Source organism: Peromyscus californicus, unplaced genomic scaffold (assembly GCF_007827085.1).
Source record: "Peromyscus californicus insignis strain IS unplaced genomic scaffold, ASM782708v3 Scaffold_9__1_contigs__length_137607984, whole genome shotgun sequence".
Lineage (NCBI taxonomy): Eukaryota > Metazoa > Chordata > Mammalia > Rodentia > Cricetidae > Peromyscus > Peromyscus californicus.
The window spans coordinates 94,316,201-94,339,828 of NW_026294617.1; positions in this window are offsets into that span (position 1 = coordinate 94,316,201).

A 23,628-nucleotide genomic window follows, 5' to 3' on the forward strand; every position below is an offset into this window, starting at 1 on the left:
ATCTATGAATGCACTGCTTAAACAAATATTTGTAAAAGAGAAGAAAAGGAAAGTGGAACAGTCTGCCATAAGAGTTTTTCAGTCTCCTTCTTTGGAAGTCCTTTTAAGGAGAGTTGAGAGAGAATCTGCCCACCTTTAATGTCTCTGTGGAGTGATTACCCAAAGCATGGTAGTGCTACTGTGTCTCTATTTCTCCAACTTTTGTTCAGGGAATATACATGAAGTACCCACTGAAATGATTTCTTTTAGTTAGTCAAATCCAAGGAAAGTTACACTTGGCCATATGCTTTGTCTCTTTTCGGTCTACTAGAATACTTTGTATTAATTTGAGATTTGGGTTGATCCCAAATCATTGAGATAACATTGAAAACATTGCACTGGCAATACGAAAATGCCAGTTGTGGTCCTTTGACTGATGAGTTCAGAGTAACCTATTGACTCACATTAATGTCATCCAAAGGTCAGCTCTCCTTTGTGAAAAGAGATGGATTGCCCAACACTACCTGAAAGCTTTAGGCTTATGTGTGGAACATCTGAACGGGCTTGCTTACCTTTTTAAGCTTGACTTCTGGTCCCAATTTGCAAGCCTTGTTTGGGATTTCAGTTTTAGTCCATTGACCTCAGGTCTATCACTGTTCCTGTGAACTATGCTCTGTGGTTAAGTTTGGTATTTGTTGTCTCTCAGTTCAGACTGTGCTCCCCTCCCCTTCTGGTCTCTGACAGCCTTTGACAATGAGTTCGTCTTCCCAAAGAGAAGGCTTTCTAGTTATCATGGAGTTTCCCACATAACTAATTCAGCATTATATTTTATTGTCCTCACAACAGTGGCAATACCACATGAAAAAAAAGGACCCTGTGTGACTGTCACACAGTCACATCTGTGACCTTTAAAATAAAGTGGGATGATGAAGACATTTGTATATTATTTGTATTTTAATTGGGAAAAGTTTATTAAATTTTTGTAGCTGAAGTGTTCCTGGTCCTGCCTGGTCCACAGTCAGGACAAATTTCTCTCACCCGCCAGTCCCGCAGCCAAGAGAACACACAGAAACTTATATTACTTATAAACTGTATGGCCGTGACAGGTTTTTTGCTATCTAGTTCTTATATCTTAAATTAACCCATTTCTATTAATCTATAAGTTGCCATGTGGCTCGTGACTTACCGGTATCTTAACATCTGCTTCTCATTGTGGTGGCTGGCAGCATCTCTCTGCCTCAGCCTTCCACTTCCCAGAATTCTCCTTTTTCCTTGTCCTGCCTATACTTCCTGTCTGGCTACTGGCCAATCAGCACTTTATTTATCAATCAATCATCCACAGCAAAATTTGACAAAACACAGTTATTAAAAAGCACTGTTTATCTAGGGGCTGGAGAGATGGCTCCATGGTTAAGAGCACTGGCTACTCTCTCATAGGATCAGGGTTCTATTGTGGTAGTTCACTACCACCTGTAACTCCAGTTCTAGGGGATCAGAGCCCTCTTCTGGTTTCTGTAGGCACTGCATGCATGTGGTGCAGACTTACATGCAGAACGAACACCCACATACAAAAGAAAAAGAGAACTGTATATCCAATAAATTTTACCTTGTATGAGTTGGTCTCAAATTATTTAAAAAGAAAATATTGAAAAATATTTAGTAGCATTGACTTCATCCGAGTAGAGAGTGGCTTGCAAATGACTCTCATTGTAGAAGTAAATGAATCCTTTCAAGTAACGTGGCATCAAATAGTATGTTCACTACTTTCACTGTTGAATGAGTAAAGACAATTTATGATCAGATTTCTTCCAACATCAGACACACATAGGGGTAGACACTAGTCCAACCACATCCATTTTATGCTGTAGGTAGTAGAATCTGAATGAACTGTAGACTTAGTCATGAAACATACATTGACATAGAGTCTATACATGAGATATTTTTTCAATAGAGCTGGGAGATTGCAAAATTTTATCAGTAGATTTTGAGAGATTCTTTGTAGAATTCAAGCACATTACAACATTAAAGATTGGATATTAAAACTAGGAATTTCCCCTGGGAACTTTCTCCCAAACTGATCACTCAGTACCACATCATTGGGAAAAGGTTTCTGTGCCCAGCATCCTCTTGGTCACATTCATTTTGATAGGAAAACCTACCTGAGGAGTATTCCAAATATCTGTGATATCTTGTTCCCTAAAAACTAAACAATATTTAAAAGCACAGAAAAGCAATTATGGAATACTTTTTGGTTTAGAATTTTAATAGAGTAGTAAATATAATGTTTATAAGTGTTAAAGCAGAAACATACAGTATGCAAAGAGTTATTAAAAAAACCAAAAGCATAATAATGTGATTAGACCATTTTTATCACCAGAAAAACACACTATGATTATTATCATATACTTCAATACACCTTTTGCTTATTTCAAAATAGATAACTAAGGAGAAGAGCTTCTGTGGCATGCTTCTAAATCCAAGTGAAAGGTAACTTGGCTAATTATAAAATTTGGGGCTATGAGATAATTCTGTCATTTTGTTTTCTTTTTATTGATTGCTACAGAAGTTATTTCTAAAGTAGCTGATGGAAACCTGCTTGGTAAGTCTGGAATTCCTTTTTAAAATCCCCCCCCCCCCCCCCCCGTGTGTGTGTGTGTGTGTGTGTGTGTGTGTGTGTGTGTGTGTGTGTGTTTAGCTAGGTGCTGAACCTTGAATCTTGCACATTCTAAGGCAAGTGTTCTACCACTGAACTAATTCCCCAGTCTTCTTTTTCCATTTTTTTTTTTTTCAGGCAGGGTCTCCACAAGTTGCCTAGACTGGTCTTGAACTTGTAATTTGCCAGTCTCAGCCTTCTGAGCAGCTGGGATTACAGGTCAGGCTATTTCTCAGGCTTTTGTGCCTTATTCACTTCCTGCTCTTTTTTTGGGATTTCAGGTCATGTTAGCCTCACCAGATCCTCTCTATCTTTTCCATCTCTTTCCTGTTTTCCATGATTTAATCTTTCCCTGTATCACTTTGACTGTTTTATTATTTTGTTTTCTGTTCATTAATTCTCATTTCAGCTGTGTTTAATCTTGTTATAGTTATTCATTGATTTCTAAATATCAGTATATTATTATATTTTATGCTCTAAATTCTACTTGTTTTATCGTATCTTTTTTCTTTGTGAAAATTAATAATTTTGGCTTTGTGTGTATTACACATCTCTAATTCCAGCACTCCAGAGGTGAAGGCTGGAGAATCAGAAGTTCAAGGTCATTGTTGGCTACATAGCAAGTTCAAGGTCAGGGGTTATATGAATAGACCCTATCTCAACAAAACAGAAACAAATGAACAAATAAAAACCCAAATCTTAATTTAAGGGAAATTATCTATCATCTTTCTATCTATCTATCTATCTATCTATCTATCTATCTATCTATCTATCTATCTATCTACCTGTCTATCTACCCATTCATCCATCTATTTATTGAGATAGTCTATGTAGCCTTGGCTGTCTTGGAACTCACTATGTAGATAGACTAGCCTTGAACTCACAGGGATTCCCCTGCCTCTGCCTCCTGTGTGCTGGGATTAGAGTTGTGCACCAGGACACCTGGCTTTGTGGGAACCTTCTTGAGCACATTAATAAAGATTTAAAGTCTGTCTTTGAGAAACTTATCACCTAGGTTCCATGCAGCTCTAAATCTTTTCTTAGTTTTCTTACCTGGATAAGTTTTTATTGTGCTGAACAATGTATGTGCAAACTAACAAAATTAGTTTGGGGCATAGACTATGGCCACCATAAGCCTGACTAATTGTGTACTTTAAGGAAAAGGCAGAGGAAATCGGTGTTCCCAGATCATCCCATTATAATTATAGAAATGACTTAACATGACACGAAGGTGCATTTTATCGCTGCAAAGACTGGACAATTTCCTGTTTACTCTTATTTCCAGGTCTCATCTGGGGTTCTATCACGTATGCACCTTTGGCTTGTTTATTTTAAACAGAGCAAGTTTGTTCCTCTAGCCTGCAAGGCTTTCAGAATTCTGTTCAGTATTTTAACCTCTTCTCACCAAGAGACAGAACTCTCCAGAGAAGTGACCTGAACACAAGGGTTCATTTCTTTTCCGTGATTAGTTAGTCCTCAGCGACAGTATTGTGAGTGAAGTATAAATTTTATCTGTCTAAGTCTTAGTCACACCATTTCTTTTCCCTAACCTCAAGAGCTTGTTTTTAAGAAACCCATTGATTCAATGTAAAAATCCACTCTAGGGGCTGGAGAGATGGCTTAGTGGTCAAGGTTAAGAATATATGTAGCTTGTTGCTCCAGAGGACTCTAGTTTGGTTCCCATCACCCATATAGGAAGGCTCACCACTGTCATGAACGCCAGCTCCAAGGGATTCAAGACCCTCTTCTGGCCTCTGAAGACCCCTGAACATATATGCACATGTATTCCAGCTCCCATATACACATAATTAAAAATAAAGATGAAATCTTTTAAAAATCCACCATGGTCTGGACCAGTTTTTGAACATATGATAATGCTGCCCTGATAGACGTCCAAGAGCTATAGACTCTTTACAGAGCTGCTTTCCCGATCTCATGGCATCTTTCAGGATAGAAAGCTGAAGGCAGAGTCTGTCTAAGGCTTTAGAATTTCAAAGTATTGTAAAAGGTGGAAGTTGATTGTATTTGTTTAATACACACACTTGAATAGCAAATTGTCTTGCCTTAAATAAGCTGATGTACTTAGCAGAGTGAACAGACACTTTGGTGAACCTTTGCATTATTGTTACAGTGAAAAAAAGACCAAGTGTTAAAAGAGGGTAGAAAGTTTTAGAGGCTCTAGGTTCAGCTCTTGGTTGGCTGCTCATCCATGTGGCCTTGGGAGAATCATTTGATCTTAGTCTCTTCGTTTATAAAACAGACATAGAAGATTGATCTAGAATACACATATGTTCACTTATTTATATATATCACACATATCAGCACAGTGAAAGTCTTCCTTTAAAGGAAATTTTCTCTAGAAGCTCAAAAATTGAAAATACAGTTGTCCCTCAGTGCCTGTGGTGTCTGGTTCTAGGACCCGTGGGCATCGGTGTCTGTGGATGTGCAAGTCCCTTATGTGACATACAATTTATAGACATACAATCATCCCTAGACTACTCAAGGCGCCTGGCATAAAGCAAGAGTATCATGAAGTGTTTTATGGTATGTATTGTTTAGGAAATGATAACTAAAATAAATCTGTTTGATTTTAATATTTTTCTAAATATTTTTGACCTGTGATTGGTTGGATTCATGGATGGGGTAAACTGAGGCAGCAGCTACTGTGGTTTTGCAGTGAACCACCCAGTACTAAAATGTTCCTCTTGGGACAGAAGATTACAAGGTTGGGATGTTTCATTTTGGAGGGAGCTACTATACACCATGATATGAGGTTGGTAACATACTTTTCAGGAGGCACATCTGAAGTCAGCCATTGGCAGAGCCAACCAAACATGTAACCCATAACAGTTTGTCTGCTCGACCATGACTGTTCTGATACTGTCAGGAGTTAGCCTGTAACAGGCAGTCAGGGGCTAGGACTGAGCGAAAGATAGCATCCTTACATAGAAGCTGGAATGTGAAGAGAGCTAAAACCCCCACCTGGGCTGGGATGCAACCTCAAGATCCATCCAGACTGAGGAGATGTAGTTATGGGAGAGAGGGGACATCAAAGGGGGCCAGGCCCAGGAGCCCTCTAAAGAGACCAACCTAGAGGCTACTTGGCAGTCTACCAGCTCTGAGACCCCGCTCGGTCCCAGAGGATGCTTCCTATTTTCAAAAATTGCTTATTTTCACTCTCTCACAGTCTTTTTCTTTGTTCCTGGGTGTCCAATTCTTTGTTCACTGTTCAAAAGGCCCTGAACTCCTAGACTGCCCTTGGCTCAAGACTCCAGTCTTTAGACAGCCAATCCTCTGTTTAAGACTCCTTGTTAAAATGCCACTATTTACTTTGTTAACTGACAAATGGCATCTGGACATTTCAAAAGAAAAATGTAGGGCTGGGGAGATGTCTTAGTGGGTAAGAATATTTTTTGTTTAAGCAAGAAGATCTAAGTTTAAATTCCCAGAACTGATGTAAAGAACCAGGTCTAGTCATGCACCTGCAACCCCAGAAGTGTCAGAAACAGGAGGACCCGTGGGTTTTGCTGGCTGCTTGCTTAACTCAAAGGGTGATGAGAAACTCTGACTAAAAAAAACTAAGGGAGAAAGTGAAATATCAGCATACCTGATGTCTTACTCTGGCTTCCTTGTGTGCATATGCATGTGGATATGCACACACACACACACATACACAACACTTCACACACACACACACACACACACACACACACACACACACACACACCACATTTACAATCACATATATATGCACATATTAATAGAAGAAAAACATGATATGTATAAGGTCTTGTCTTGTGTTCCTTGAACATTTAGAGGAGTCATGGGAGAAAAAGAAAAAGAAAGGAAACAAAAAAGCATCAAAAAGAAGTACGGAGAAGATGCAGTGTTGAACTTTAAAAATATATATGATTTTGGCCTAAGTCTAAGTGTGTGTCTGTGCCAAAATAGTGGGTGGGAGAAAAGTGGTTAAGTATGCCTGGACCTGTTTGTAGCTTCCTTTGATAGGGAAGGGATTTTCAAAGATCAAAACATAGGATGACTGGTTTCATCCAGGCAGTTTTCCTCAAATATCGGAAAGAGTTAAGCACAGTGCTGCTTGATATTTTAGTGGAGTCCAGAAATGGAAAACAAAAGCTATAATCATTTATATCTGCATCCTGGAGTAGAGCTAGACAGAAGTAAAAAACGATAGTGGGTCCAATACATATCATGTCATAGTTTGAGTATGAAATGTCCTTTGATTGTGATGCTGTTTTGGGAAGTGTCTTATAGTCTGCTTTCTATTGGTGGAAAAGGGTTTATTTCAGTTTACAGTTTATAATCTCTCATGAATGGAATTCAAAGCAAGAATCTGCAAGCAAGAACTGAAACAGAGGCCATGGGAGAATACTGCTTACTGGCTTGTTCCCTATGGCTTGTTCTTTCTACTTTCTTATACACCTCAGGACATAAGTCCAGGGATGGCACCACTCACAGAGGGCTGGACCCTCCCACATCAGTCATTAATTAAGAAAATGCCCCAGAGGTTGCCTACAGGCAAATATGATGGAGGTATTTTCTTAATGGAAGTTCTCTCTTCCCAGATGACCCTGGCTGTGTCAAGTTGACAGAAAATCTAACCAGCATTGGGGATTATAGAGGCTTTGGGAAATGGAGCTTAGCTGGCAGATGTAGACTGTTAAGGATGGGCTTTGAAGGTTATGAGTTAGCCCTGTTTCCAGTAAAAATCTCTGGTTCCTGGTTAGCCACAATATGAACAAGCCATAAGCTCTTATTGTTGTGGACTGAGCACCAATGCCATGCCATGCCCAGCATGATGGACTAGGTTCACTGAAAGCATGAGTGAAAACGAATCCTTCATCTAACAAATTCCTCCTGTTAGATATTATGTTGAGATGATGAGAAAACCTACTAAAACATGGGCCTTCCTTCATGGGCCTTACAGATTGTATGTATGATAGGGATGCTGCAGGAATTTTGTCAAGTTAGGAAAAGCATTCCCCCACCTACCTAAGATATTACATTTGAAGCCTGGGGAAGGGCGTAGGATTGCTTTATAACTCTCAGGACAAGGCGATTGGCTGAATGCTAACACTGTAAAACTTCTCCTTGCTACCAGACAGTGACCTCATCTTGGTCTCATATTCATTAAGTAATCTGAAGCATCATGATATTATTCTTTTAAGTCTTCTAAGAGGGAAAATGAGGGTATAAAACTGGTTCTACACTAAACACAAATCTTTTTGTAAGGATGACATATTTCTTCTTTTACTCATCTAATAGAGGAATTAGCTTATATGCATTTGCCAAGCTTAATTCTCCCCTTCCCATAGAGCTCCCCTACGGCATCCCTGAGAATGGAGTTATAGATCTGCTGGGGTAAGAACAAAACTGTCTCCACAGATTGGGTGGGGCTAGGAAGAAAAGGTAGTTTAAGATAAACTCTTTTGAATTTATAAATAAAAATGAATACTAGGTAGGAACGGGGTGAGGAGGTAGTTAATAGGGGAGGAGGCAAGATAATGTTTGGAGGCAGATATTTTCACTGTTGCCTTTGGAGAGAAGGAAGAAAATAGCTCACAGAGCAACTGATACGGGGTGACTAATCTTCGAGGAATGGCAGAGGAAGAGAGCAAACACTATGTCCCATAGTGAGAGTGAGATTAAGAGGCCGGTCTATCCGGTGAGTCAGGCTCACCAGTCACTGTCAGTGCAGGTGCAAGCACAGTGGGTTGTCTTACAGTGAATAGTGAGCATCCTAGCACTCCAGACAGTCACTGTTGACAGCATCCCAGAGCAGCAGTGTTTATGTTTTTAGAGCTCAGCACCCTTCATGCAGAATTACAATTCTCCATTTCTTTAGAACCATCGTCCTTCTAGAAAAGCCCATACTGTATCTCCATTTTCTCACTCTCAATGAGAATTCAGCCAGGGCTGTTCCCCTGTAGACTCAGTATAAGATGCCACACCAGCTCTGCATCATGTTCAACTTGTAGCTAGCAAGACATTCTTTTGGATGGGATTTTCCTGGTCACCCTTCTACAGCATCTGTGACTTTTTTCATGCTGTCTGCCAAGATGTAGGTTAAGCTACACAATTGGAAAGGCTGAGGTCAGCTCTACTTCCTTACAAGATCTCTCACTATGTGATAACAGCTCTTCACCCCATGCTCTCTCTTGGAGTCTTACTATTTTTCTTGGAGGCTGCAAAGATGTCTGTGAAACAAGGCCCACAGTATTTGAGGCATCTATTGGTTATTCAGTAACTAGAAAGATGAAACAATTCCTCATGTGTCCTAAGTGTTGGACCACTTTACATCTGTATTAGATGGCCAACCTTCATCAATGAGTGGAAAATACTTTCTTTGAAGAAACTGAGAAAGTATGAAGCACTTAAGCAAACAAAGCTTAGGTTAAGAAGGTGGGATGTTTAATTTAATTTTGACTGCCAGTGTCACTGGATTAAGAAACTTTTCCATTAGTGAATCACAGCTCGGAGTGTATCTATAGGGGTTTCCTGAAGAATGATTGGCTAGCGAGGGCCCTGATGTGATGAATTACATTTTGACGGCATTATTGAGAGGTGGTGAAATGTATGTGATGGGGCTTAAAGGAAGTGGGTCACTAGGGGCTGTGTCTTTGGTGTTCTATTTGCTTTGGCCTCTCCTATAATGTCTTTTCTCTGCTTCAGGCCTGCTGTGAGATGAATTTTTTTGTTCTGCCAAGTCTTGTCTTCTTTTCTATTCCAGGCTGACATCACCAAAACCATAATCCAAAGCAAATCTTTTCTCTCAAAAGATGATTCTGTTTGGTATTTGGTTACTAGAAATAAGAACAGTAATTAATACGGCATTCAGCACTGCTAAAATTTTAGACTATGGATGAACACTTGCTCAGTATCTCCTGTTACTCTATTTTGTTCTTTCACAGACCCACGAGAATGCGAAAGACAGTGATAACATTAAAGGTCAGATAGGTTATTGGTATGTTGCTGAGTCCAGAATTTCTGATAATCTTTTCCAAAATTATATAAAGAATCCTTCCATTTTTAATAGTGGTATAACAGATTTTAATTAAAAATCTGAAAACAGTAAGTTAAAAAGATAATAAAGTTCAATAAGCTCTCTGAATTTGCAATAGAAAACACCAGTAGGTACAGATCATTATTACAACTACCTGAATATGTACATTACAGTACTTATACCCAATATTTAAAAAAATCCATATAGAAACATTGTAGTACTACATGTAGGCCACCATGCCCTCTGGGAGATCTCCAGGAAGATGGTTGGTAGGTTCCTCTGCTGCACATCATTTATGGGATGGTATAATGGCTGATCTTAAGTTATTTTGCATTGTGTGGAGTAAAGATGGTTTGTAATCCATGGAACAGTGATACGACGATGCTTCTTCAGCAATTCTTGGTACCATTCATCTGCACAGCTGGACCAGAGGAAACCTATTTCTCCACATATCTACCTCCATTTCTTCTAAAAAGAACATCTGAGCTTCTGGTCTACCCCTTTGTCTTGTGCCTAAAATCCACACTTTGTTCCAAGTAGTACTCACTTACAGAGATGGGAATTCATACCTGCATAGCATATTCATCCCTTCTACTAGTTTATGAGGAATTCAGGCAAGGAGAGTGTGTTTGGAAATGTTTTCCCAGTGTTTGTTATAAAGACACTAAAGACTTGCTGCCTTATCTTTGCAAATAAAAATGACTCTGCATTGTATCAGAAAGTCTACATCAGAAGGTATTTCTGTTTTTACAAAGACTATTTATAATATAAATAACATTTGGTTATGAGCTGGGCACCAGACTTTAGACTAGGGATATTTTTCATAAATGAAAGCATTTGGTTTTTCTATGAGTTATGATTTAAAAATAAACAGCTGTCAGGACAAACCTGAAAAATTATAAATCAAAATTATAATCTCATAAACAGTAGCATACATAGAATCAGTAAAAGTGGATGCTGAAAATTGTGCCGTGTCCTTAGGGAACCTTAGACATCTGAACTCTCATTACTTTTAATACCTATTGGGTCATTAGCATTTGATTGCAAAGTCCAGCGAGAACAACACTGTAACTTCCGATTAATCAAACAAACGTTTCCCAACAGAAATTTCCTGTAATTAAAAAATAAAATAAAAAATATTTTTATATTTCAGTTTTTCACCATTTGATAATGATGCTCCTGGGGAAACAAGGTATGCATGGCACACTAAAAGAATTAATTTGTAAGAAGGGGGAAAAAGTCTGAGAGTAACTGTTACCAGTTGAACTGCAGGAAATGATCCATCTGGAGAGCTGTTCATTTCCCTAACAGGAGCCTTTCCCAGCACCTGGATCACACTGAGGAGCCACAAACAATAAATGGACAACAGAGATGGAATGGCTTCCAAAGTCAGCAGGAAACCACTGTCTAGGATTTTAGACCTAATGTTTTCACACATTTTTGTGGTTCATTCTCAGAACTCAATCTGTGTTTAGTATTCTTAGGTTCAGCCATATCAAAGCCTAGAAATAGAGAGCTTGTGAGTTCTTATTGCCTTAATGCAAATGCATCTTCTCTTCCCTGAAATGAAGCCATATCAGCTTTCAACACCAAGAGCGAAGACAAAAGTCTCATTTCCTTCTGGTTAGGGTATGGTCTATTATGAAAACAATATTCTCCAAGAAATTGTTTTTCTTTTATGATAACAGATCTTCATAGTTTCAGGGTCTAATGCCAAAGCCTGGATAGAGTTATCACTGGCCACAGGTCGCTCTGTCTTCATTTCATTCTTTTGTCTATTCAGTTGCACAGTGCACTCCAAGTGGGGAGCTGACTTTGACTCATAATTGCTTCAGAAGTCCAGCACCTGATATGTTCTGTGACCACAGGCCTCAGCTTATTCTCTAAGACCTAGTACACGTCAGATGTTCAAATATGGTACATTAGGGCATCCTGACTGATGCTGTCACATGTTTTACAGAAGTATATGTTAGATAGAGGGGCTTTCTCTGTACAAAGAGTATTAATTGTTTTCAGTTGCTTCTCCATTTTCTCAGTGTGCATCCCCAAATAGGAACTAATTCAGTGTTGAAAATGGACCACTAGTACATGCTTCTTCTGGTAGTAGAGCAAAGTATTTAAAAAGTTGCACTTGAAAGGCTTGAAGCTTATCATGCTGCTCCTGGATGAGCTCATCTTGCTAGGAAAGTTTATCATGTAGCTCTGGAGCGTGTGAACATGTGCATGGAATAGCCTGTCTTGTCTGAACACTGCTCTGGGCTGATTGGCCTCACATGGGTGGTAATGAGGCAAATGACTTTTGAGGGAAGTAAACATCAAGTACTTACCTGCAAAGGTCATAACAGCATGGCTTTGTTTGGTACCTCACTTTCTTTCCAGAAAGTTCCCAGAGATAAATGTCTCCCATAATGAGTTATGAAAGTACTTTTCACTTGGGTCAAAACTTTTGACCGCTTCAGCAGCTCTTTGTAGTCATTAACTCCAATATTTACAAGAATGCCTTTTTACTTTTTTTTTTCTTTTGTATCTTTCTGATTTTCCACAGAATTCTAAAACATTTCTTTCTCTTACACAACTGTACCCTCATGTCAGCTCATGCCCTCTCAGAGCTGGTTCCATTTCCGTTTGGCCTAAAGAGGAAAATGGAGCTCAGCAGCCTCAGGAAGTGGTGGTGCCTCATTTGATTGACATCATGGGCAGCCAATAAACAGGCTCAGGATATTCTTGGTATTATCCTTCAGCATTTCCTACTCTACTTCTCCTCAAGCCCACTGGTTCTGAGGCCTGTCAATCACTACTTTAGTTACTTTTCTGTTACTGTGAAGAGGCACCATGACCTAGGCAACCTATAACACAGTGTTTATTCAGGCTCACAATTCCGGAAGGTTAGAGTCTGTGATCATCATGGTAGGGAATATATCAGCAGACAGACAGGCATGGTGCTGGAACAGTAGCTGAAAGCTTATGTCTAATCCATAAGCAGGAGGCAGAGAAAAGGGGAATAACTGGGAATGGTGTTTGTTTTGAAACCAAACAATTCTACCAACTGGGAAACAACCTTTCTCATACAATGAGCCTATTGGGGCCATTGTCATTGAAACCACCACACTGTTTTTATAGGACCTGTCTCAGTGAATTGTGCTTTATGCACCATCTTGAACTTTACAAATATTTAACTTTCTGCAGCATTTGGAATGCACAAGTGTAACTTATTATTCCTTATGACTGGAAAGCAGTTTTGTGTCTGTAAATAGAAGGTCTGAAGTGAAAGGGAATGGATAATAGAGTTCTTTGTGAAGCACCAGGAAGGGGCAGCATATAAAGCAGAAAAACGGACGTCATTCTGTCCCTCACCAATGTCCAAGAGGCAGTGTTTAAAGTAATAGTAGTTTCTTTTTTAAAAACTTTTGTTGATTCTTTGTGGATTTCACATCACACATCCTGATCCCATTCATCTCTCCATCCCTTTGTATCTGCCCTCTGCCCTTGCAACCTACCCTCCAAAATAAAATAAAATTTAAAAGAAGAGAAAAAAAACCTCATTGTGGAAACTGTAGTGTGAGATGGCGAGTCACACAGTATACTATTTAGTCCATACAAATTTAATTGCAAATGCTCATTGCAATTAGTCATGGTTCGAAGTCTCTGGCTTCTGCTACACTGTTGATTTTAGGCTCTCACTGGGACTCATCTTGGATATCATGTTGTTTTCCTGTGTCTTGGAGATCCCGGAAGCTTTGGATCTGCAGGAACAGCCCTTCTAATGCTCCAGCAGATCATAGATGGGGTCAATGTTGGGTGGGTCAACTCATAGCCCTGGTTCTGGGCCTGGGTGGTAGCTGGGTTGGTCAGTCCACCAGCTCTCATTCATCCTCATCACCAGGGCCAGCTCTCCAGCATAGTCCTGGCTAGTTCACCCTATGTAGCAACAGCAAAAGACAGCCCGGTTCTCCTGTTCACCCACACCTACACTACCAGGGCCAGCTCTACTGTGTTGCCCAGGTAAGGTATAGTGGCCACTCTCCTGAGTGCTGAAGTGATGAGGGGCAGGGCCTCTTCTCCCACACTCATGCTCCTGGGGCCAGCTCTCCCACCTGCCAGAGGTGGAGAGGGGATGTAATACTAGTTTTCACTCATTGAACTTTTCCTATGTTCAAGGCACTGTTTAAGTGCTAATGTAGATGCTCTGTGTTCTGCAATAGAGGGACTAAGAGAAGATGGAAGTTTGTGTTAAAATGTTGTTTAGCAACCATGGTATGTTTTAATATCAATTTTCAATTCTTTTTTGTGGCGGTGCATTTTTATGATGAGAACATCTCTTACATTCTGACAAACTGGAATGTTTGCTGGACCTCATAGCCAGAGTGTCTGTTTATCTGTGCCTGTCTTTAACAAGGGGTTTTACTTTCTCCTTTATTTAACGGCATAGAAACATCACATGGGGAAGAAATAGGATACTTTACAGAAATACACCTTGAGTTCACTTAAGAGTTAAGACTGCTGTTCTACTGCATACTCAGCCGGTCTAATTTGCTTTTATGAGAACAATGCAACACTCAACCTTATTTGCCCTGGATTTCCCAAGTAATCAACTTTTACAACCTAAGTTAAGGTGTAAGTATAATTTTAAGTTATGTATTATTCTATATCCCGACCCAAGAGCAATGTGTGTGTATGTGCGTGCGTGTTATGATAATCATTTGCTGGAAATAGAAGACGGGCTGGAAGTGGCTTTGTGCATGAATATCCATCATGAATGTTGAAGCAGCATTTGGACATTATTTGATCATGCTTGTTCTCTGGGTGAGTTGGCGTCAGCCACTTAATCCTTTATAAAACTCTGTTAGAGATGTTTGTAAAGTGTCCCTCATTCCTTCCCCAGATGATGACTTCTGCGCTGGTCAGTAAAAGAGAGAGCAAAACCCTTTGTTAGGTACAGACACAGATTCACAAGAAAGCCTTCAGGCAGGCACAGATCAGACTCATAGAACAGACAGACAAGGTCAAACCAACTGACAGACTTTTAATGATGGATTTAATGAAGGGGAGAAGCGGAGAGATATATAAGGACAGGCAGAAGCAGATTAGCTGTGAGATTAGTCTGCGGAAAAACATGACTCATGACGTGTGATGTAAATATGACTCATGACACCCAACATAAATACAACCTTGTATTGTCTCCTTCAGCCCCGTTTCAGACATTTGATGAAAGTAATTTACCTCTTGCTTTAGTTGGAACTTGAGTGAGCTCCATAGTATTTTTGTTCACACTTAGACTAGCATATTTTACCTTCTTCTCTTTCAAGAAACACACTGAACTCCAAAGAATGAACCAGGGTTGCCAAGTACAAGATGTTCATCTCAGCTGAACTTGATTCGGCGTGAGATGCATGCCCTTTCCCAGCTCAGGTCTCTTTGTGTTTGGTAGAGGTGGGAGACGGGCATGGTTGGCTCCTGTCTTCATCTTTTCATTCTCCTTGTTCACCAATTTTCTCCTGCAAGCTTTTGTGGTTCTTTCTGATGCTGTTGAGATTTGGAAAGGGAGGAAGAAGAGAACATAAAGGACATAAATGAACTCTGTGCTGAATTCCCAAGGTGATTACTAAGTAGACATTTTTATTTATTTATTTATTTTTATCTTTTGAGAATCTCATTCCTGGAGACTTCCTTTATGTTAAATAATCTTGTCAGAGTTATTGTTATATTTATCAGCTTCTTGTGTCTGCCTTCTTCAGTCCCCAGGAATCAAATGTGATGTAGGTCTTCCTCATGGAGTACAATTTGATTTCTTCTCAGTTCTTTCTACCAAGGAATCTATAGATAGGGTGTGCCAGAAATATACAGCCATTGTGTGAAGGCTGATCTTTATTGTCAACTTGACTCTATTTAGAATCACCTAAGAAACATGCCTTTAGCATGTCTGGGAGAGTGTTTCCAGAGAGGTTTAACTGAAGAGGTATGACCCACCCTGAATGTGGATGGCATCATTCCACCGGGTGGAGTCCTGAACTGAGTAAAAAGGAGGAAGTGAGCCGAGGGTTATCGTTGCCTTCTCTGCTTCCTGACTGTGAACCCAGTGGGACCCGCCACCTCACAGTTCTGTCACAGTGCCTTCCCCACCATGACTGACTGTACTGTTTCTTAACCTGTGGGTCAAAATAAGCTGTTCCTGCTTTAAGCTGATTTTGTCGGGTGTTTTTTTTTTTTTCTTTTCACAGCAACACAAAAATAACGACTACATCTTGTCTCAACAAACCGTTGTGAGGCTATTCAAGCCCAAATCAGGTCAACTTGATGAGGAGCCTTCTAAGGACTGTTTCAGTCAGCTCATGTTGTAGTGTTCCATGCCCATCAACTCTAAGGAGAAGCAGCCAGTTCTTCAAATGCCCTTCAAGTCCAGTCAGTCAGTACGTCAGAGAGAGGGTCCTATCATGCGCAAATGAAGTGCTGTCCAAAACAAAGCATATTTTCAAATTCAGTTCCATTTTCATTTTCCCCCTCATTGTTTGTCTTTTATATTTTCAAAGTGAGTGAAGCATGCTAGGAAGACATTTCTAAACTTTTTGGCAATTTGACAATCTGCATTTGGCAATCTGTCTCATCTGCAATTTGGCATCTGATATTGGATGAATGTACTGCTGCCTCAGCAAACATCAAGGATAAGTCCCCCTCTTCACTAGCAGACTGCTTTGCAGTTTCAGTAAGCAGGATAAAGAAATCAGCAGTACTCAAGTAATTCTAATGATTATTAGTCGTAATATCAGCACCCAGTATAACTTTGGTTACCTACGAGGTACTCAGTCAACAGTTTATTTTCAAGAATGGTAGAGAAGTTGTCCTTTATGACATGGTGTGTGCATCCATATCTTAACGCTCTGTCCTTCTTCTTGTGATTTCAGCCAGGTTTGGCTTTGGTTTTCTTTTAGGCCTAATAGTCAGGTTTATTTTGTGTATGTATTCCTTTTTTTTTTTTTTTCCAGAACTGAGTATCTGACTTTAGGTATCTCTCCATTTCTCGTTTACTATAGAACTGGCCTTTGATACAGGCTTATACTGTTTGATAATGAGCCCTTGCTCATTTCATTTCATGAAATCATCAAATAATTATTGAGAACATACCACAAGCCAACTATCAAGCAGACACTAGGAATACAAAGCCTAGAGATATATGTATTCACAGAATAACTGTCTTCATGTATTCACAGAATAACTGTCTTCATGTATTCACAGAATAACTGTCTTCATGTATTCACAGAATAACTGTCTTCATGTATTCACAGAATAACTGTCTTCATGTATTCACAGAATAACTGTCTTCATGTATACACAGAATAACTGTCTTCATGTATTCACAGAATAACTGATGGAAGTGGCGGACACTGAAAGCTTCGTGAGGATTAGCTCATCTGATCCTTAAAATAACCCTGCAAGGAGATGTCTCTATTTCCATTTCAATGTAGAGATGAAAAAAAAATTCAACGTAGAACAACTAAACAGATTGGGATCCCACAGAAATAAGATGGCGCTACAGTCTAATTATGCTATATATCTTTATCTGGTGAGTTCTGCCTAATAATTCACACAAGTTCTGTTTGCTTCTAAGGTGGAGTCAGGAAGTTGCTAGCAAAGCTTGAACTGGGCTAGTCAGGGTGGATTTTGTAAAACTGCATGCGAGAGACCTTGGCAGGTTTGAGCCAAGGTGCCCAGGGGCAGGCAGTTGTCAAGGAGGCATGCCACGCAAACACAGCAGGCAGCGGCGTGGTACCGTGGAAAGTTACTCCATGCAGACACGGCATCCACGTGGAAAGTTTTATTATTATAAAGGGAAAAGGATAAGGAATGGGGGGGGGGAGAGCAGAGGTGTGCACTACCTCATGGTGGGAGGAGGAAGAAGGTAAAAGGGGGAGGAATTTTTCTTTTAAAGGGGACTTTACATAAGATGACATCGGGACACTGGGCGGGTACCCAAGGAGCGGTTCAGAATGCTAACAGTGGCAATAGTGCCCACAAAAAACATGGAGATATGCTATTATGTAATGATAAAGTGTTGGTTTAAATAATGGCACCAGTATTTGCTGACCGTATGTGTGTGCTTCCCAGCTTTACTGGGGTATAATGACCATATATATATGTGGTGTTTGATATCTGCATGCATTGTGAAACAATTAATCAAGCCATATAGATCACTCAAATATTTATAATTTTTGGTTGTAATAACATTTAGTAATATATCCTATAATTTTCAAGCATACAAAACATTATTACTAGTTATAATTACTGTATGCTATGGTTTGAATGTAAAATGTGAGTTGCACCCTCAATGGTTTAAAGATGACCCCTAGCTGGTTGTCCCTTTTTAGGGAGCGTGTGGAATCTTCTGGAGGTGATATCTAGATGAGGGAAGTAGGTCACAGGAGATGCACCCTTAGACATATCTTATCTAAGGTACCTTCCTGTCCCTATTCCTTGTCATTTAGTTCCTGATCCACTGAGATGTGAGGAATCTCTACCACAAGCTCCTCCCACTGTGAGTTCCGCCTTCCCTGCCATTATGAACTGAAACCGGGGACCAAAATAAGTCTTTGGTCCCTTAAGCTGCTTCTGCCAGATACTTTGTGACCGAGATGAGAAAAGTGACTAATGTAGTATATTGACAGCACATCTCCATCCATTACCCATCCTCCTTAATTAAAACTCTGTACCCATTGGCTGACATTTCCTCAGTACCACCCCCTGACATTGTGTGTACTCTGTGTGCTTTAATTTTTCTGACCTATAAAATAAGATCAGTAATATTTACTCAGGGTTATAGAGAGAATGATCTAGTACATATGAGAATTTAACCAAGCACATGACAATCAGCAGGCTTTTAGTTTATTTTGGAAATGAAAGTTTCTTTATGGTATTGCACATTCAAGTAGCTTGGTTTTCATTCTGAAAAAGTTCAAAGCTTTGCTTTCAGGACACCTCAAAATGAGGAGCTTTTTTTTTTTAATTTAAATTTTTATTTTCTTTAGCAAATCATACAAGAGTACTGTATTAACATCATTACTGTATTTACATCATTACTGTATTTACATTGTACTGCTCCCTCTCTAGCATATCATACAGGAGTACTGTATTTACATCATTACTATATTTACATCATTACTGTATTTACATTGAACTGCTCCCTCTCCTCCTTCTAACTCTGTGTTCATTACTCCCTCTCTAATCCATGACTTTGTTTTACGTTAATTATTACTACACACACACACACACACACACACACACACACACACCTATACACACATCAAAACCCTTCTGAGTCTGTTTAGTGTTGCTTGGATGTCCAAGTGTTTAGGGCCATCCACTTGGGATTGGACGACCCACTGGTTCTCAACCTTCCTAATGCTGTGACCATTTAATACAGTTCTTCATGTCGTGGTGAACCCCAATCATAAAATTATTTTTGTTGATACTTCATAGCTGTACTTTTGCTACTGTTATGAATCATAATATAAATATCTGATATGCAGGATGGTCTTAGTCAACCCCTGTGAAAGGGTAGTTTGACCCCAAAAGTGTTGTGACCCACAGGTTGAGAACTGCTGGAATAACCCATCAGGTAATTTGTCCCTGAAGAAAACTGCTTCTCTCAGTAGCCATTGATTGCCTGTAGTCTTCACCTCAGGTAGGGCCTTGAGAGAGTTCTTCCTTCCATGATGTCACATGAAAACCTTTTATTATTTCTATTTTACAGAAAAGGAAAGAAAACACCAACTTCGATGAAAGTTACTTAATTGTTTAGTTTCTAGAAACCAACAGAAATCTTTCAGAGAAGGTTTTGCTAGGCTTAATCCTTTCACTTAGGTAATTAATTCTTTCACTTGTGAGATTCATGTTCATCCCACTTAATGCAGTGTCTTTGAATGCAGAGGCTGTTGCTCCCTGAGACTTGCCCTGTGAGAGTGTGGAGGGAGCCTCAGGTGTGCTGATGAAGGACGCTGACCCTTCTGAGGATGTGCAAACACACACACAGGTCAGCAAGAGAGAAACTTGCAGGGGGACTTGGAGCTTCTAACGGGCAGGAGGTAATGGGTGGGCTGTCCCCCTTTAATTAGGAACAAAAGTCTTGTCAGGTTTAAGCGCTCTCCTCAGACATTTTGTAATCCTCTCATAGTTGAGCTTTTATTCCCCTTTGCATAAACAATGGATGGCTGGAAGATTATAGCATCAAAATGAATAGAATGCTACTCTATGAAGTTAGTGGACAAATAAAATATGCAATGGATTTTTCACAAAGGGAAATCAAGCCCAATTATGTTTATTAATTCCAAAAGGAAAAGGCCATAGATTTGAAGTTAAATATATTTCTTAAAAGTTCAATTTTTTTTGTCATGACTTTAGAAAGAGGAAAAAACAAAACACCCTCTAAAACATAGAACAAAGCTTACTGTCTTAGAACCCTGCTGTTCTACAGGGCCATTTTATTTTGAAAAGTCTGCAGGGAGTTAATCCTCAGACACGAAAATTTTCTTTGGCCTCATGGCAATGGCTGCCTGTTATGGTTTCCCCAGAAAGCCCCCTGGTGCTCACACTCTCTTGCCAAAGCATACCCGACACGAGTCCCCCTGTCTTCTCTTCTTTGAGAATGGACAGGCTCTGAGGAAGGATGTCTTTTCCTCCACCTCTCCACACATTAGAAGGTTGGAGTGAGAAAATCAGGAATGTGTTTGTATATGTTGGAGTGAGAATCGGCCTCAGACATAGAAATAAAGGAGACATAGAGATCTAGGCAGTTGACTACTTCCCTATGTACCAACTACGAAAATATAACTGGGAGGTGGAGGCTGGGAAGCTCTCAGATACTGAGTGAGAAGATGGAGCCTCTACTCACTGTGTCCTGGTTCTTACCAGAATCAGAAAAAAAAAAATTCAGAGATGAGGGCAAAGGAGCTGAAAAATTAAAGATTTGAGATGAAATTTATTAAAGGGCAAAGGTATGTACTCAGTGGGGGAGTGTGGGCTTCGTAAGACAGAGCCCGTCACTGGACTGTGGACAGCTTGTTTTATGAGAATATTTTAAGGAAGGGAGGATAATTCACGAGTTAAGGTGGTGGTAGGGGGAAGCAGTGAACTCCAGTAATGAGTCATGGTTTCCCAGAATGCAGTTTGCGTCCCTTTTCTGTTCTTACGTGCAGTTTTCAGATGTGGCACATGCTGTCACATCCTTGAGACCAGGAAATTTTGTAAGGCTAATGGTATGAAGATACTGTTGTGATGAAGCCAAGGACAGCTCATAGTGGTCTAAGTGGACCATGCCGATCCCAGCTTGTTTTGGCTGTTCTGGATCTTTCTTGTTTGCAGGCATCTGATGTCTTGCAGTAACACAGCTCCGTGGATGCATCAGATTGCTGCCACTGCGGAGTTTGTCATCTCCCATTCCATGCCTGTGTAGCCCATGCCAAAACTACTTGCATATCTAATTTTTAGCAAATGAGTGCAAATTTCCTTAATTTCTAATGGGAACGATCTGGAATCATCTGTTACAGTATGTTATAGGTTCCAGGAAACTCTTTAAGAGTATGAGAATGGGACAGGTGGGGTTGAAACACTGGTGCACTGATTCAGACAGATTTTTATAGAGCTCTCTGAAGAAAATAGCTCGTCTTACCTCAGACACAATTCCAGACCATTTCTCTGAGCTAGAGTATGGGTTTGAGGTGATTTAAGGTAATTTGCGTAAAAATACAAACTCAAATTGATATTATAATTTGGAAATTGAATGCGAGGTGAATTATGCAATTCATAATGCAGAAGTGAGTTTCTCTGACTCATGGAGAGAATGACTTCCATGGTAATTAGGTGATTTCTCTTTTCCCTTTGATTTTGGTGGCTTGGCATTGAAAATCACACAGAGTGCAGAATGCTTTCAGAGCCCATTACAGTCATTAAATAATGAACATTCTCCAGTCTCACCAATTCCATTAAGAATGACATCATGAATTTCCAAACCCAAGACATGGACCTGCCTTTTCCTATCACAGGGCAGTTTAGTAGCAGAACTACAATGCAGAGCAATTTTTCTCCTAGGAGATTCAGTTTCTTTGAGTCATTTTCATCAGCAAATAGTTATGAAAACATAAAGATATAATTATTATAAATATAAAGCCTGAAAGTTCAGCAGATTAGAAGATACAGTCACTAGCTAATAGGGAGTAGTAAAACAATATAACTTTTAAAAATATTTAATTAATTTACATGATATATTTGGATTATATCCATTCTCCTGCTCTCTCTTCAATAACAGGTCCCTCTCCCAACTTTATGTCCTCTTCTCTCTCTCTCTCTCTCTCCTCCTCTTCCTCCTCCTCCTCCTCCTCCTCCTCCTCCTCCTCCTCCTCCTCCTCCTCCTCCTCTTCTTCTTCTTCTTCTTCTTCTTCTTCTTCTTCTTCTTCTTCTTCTTCTTCTTCTTCTTCTTCTTCAACAATTGAGTTCAGTTAGTGCTGCCTGGATGTGCCTGGATGTGGAGCCATCCAAATGGAGCATGGGCACCCTGCTAGTGGCTACATCATCAAAGAAAAATGATTGTTTCTCCCTCATCAGCCATCAACTACTAATAGGTCTTCAGCTAGGGATGGGCCTCATGAGTCTCTTCTCCATCCATGCTGGAATTTTGTCTGGATTGATCTTGTGGAGGTAACCACAGCTGTTGTGAGTTTTGGAGTGCAATGGTCATGTGTTGTCCAAAAGAGAGCACTTCACAGTACTCCTCGTCATCCTCTAGCTCTTATAATTTTTTTGTTCCATCTTGCATGATGTTCTCTGAGTCCTGGTGAAGGATGGCTGCTATAGATGTTCTACTTAGGGCTGAGCACTCTTAGTCACATGTTGTCAACAATTTGACCAGTTAAGAGTTTCTACGTTATGAATATAAAATTTGCGAGAATTTGCTTTAGAATAAATGCATGCAGTGATCTGGAAATTTAATTGTGGCAAAAAACAACCAAGCGCACACATCTGTTCTTTTTTATAATTCCTATCTCTTTGAGACAGTAACACTAAAGTCAATATCAAACCATAGAACTAATCAAGTCTCACAGAAAACCGGGAGGATATTTGATAAAGATCAAATGACATTTACCCTGGGGGAAAAAAAGACTCAGTAATAGCAGCAAGTAGAAGTGAGTGAAAGACATATTACTGTTGATCAATACCTACTTCCCCCTTTCTACCAAAGACAAAGCTTAGTCATATGACTTGCTTTGGCCAATGATGACTAGTAGGAGGGATGCGTGTCTCATGCAAGTAGATATGAGAGTTGCTTCACGCTCTGCCCTCTTTGTTTCTCTGCTGGGATGTGCACAGAATCCCAGAGGGAAACTGTTCTCTCAGTATAGACCCAGAATAAGAAGGGTGGCAGAGCTGCAGTCACCAGGATGTTAGGCCTGAGTGAGAAATGGGCCTCTGCTAATGTAATTTTGTTTGTTACTCTAGCTCTGCCTTAGCGGGCAGTACCTGAAAGCTAGACTCAAAAGATGTCAAAGCACAGATGCAACTTTGATGAGGCTGATTAATGAGAACTGTAGAGCATCCTTTCTCATACAGAAAACCAGCTGGGATGGAGCTCAGTATGAGAAGCAGGATTTATAGCCCACCAGTCCTTTTAGTTGATGAGATACTATGCTCACTGCTGCTTATGTTTCATATCTACTCATTCAAGCATTCATCTATTTCAGCTAGCAGATATAGGAATAAACCACTTACCACAAAGGAGCAATATAAGTAATTAAAATATTTGCTTGCTATTTTTTTCAGCCTTGCAATGTAGTTCTCGTTAATTTTCCTCTTGCAGAGATCATGTCATTTCAGGGAAGGAAAAGCCCGGCACAAACTGGCTATGACTTCTGAGTAGTACTTTTCTATCTCCTTGTAATTGATTCTAAGTACACTCTTCCTATCCCTCCATGTGCAATGCACCACTTTTGGC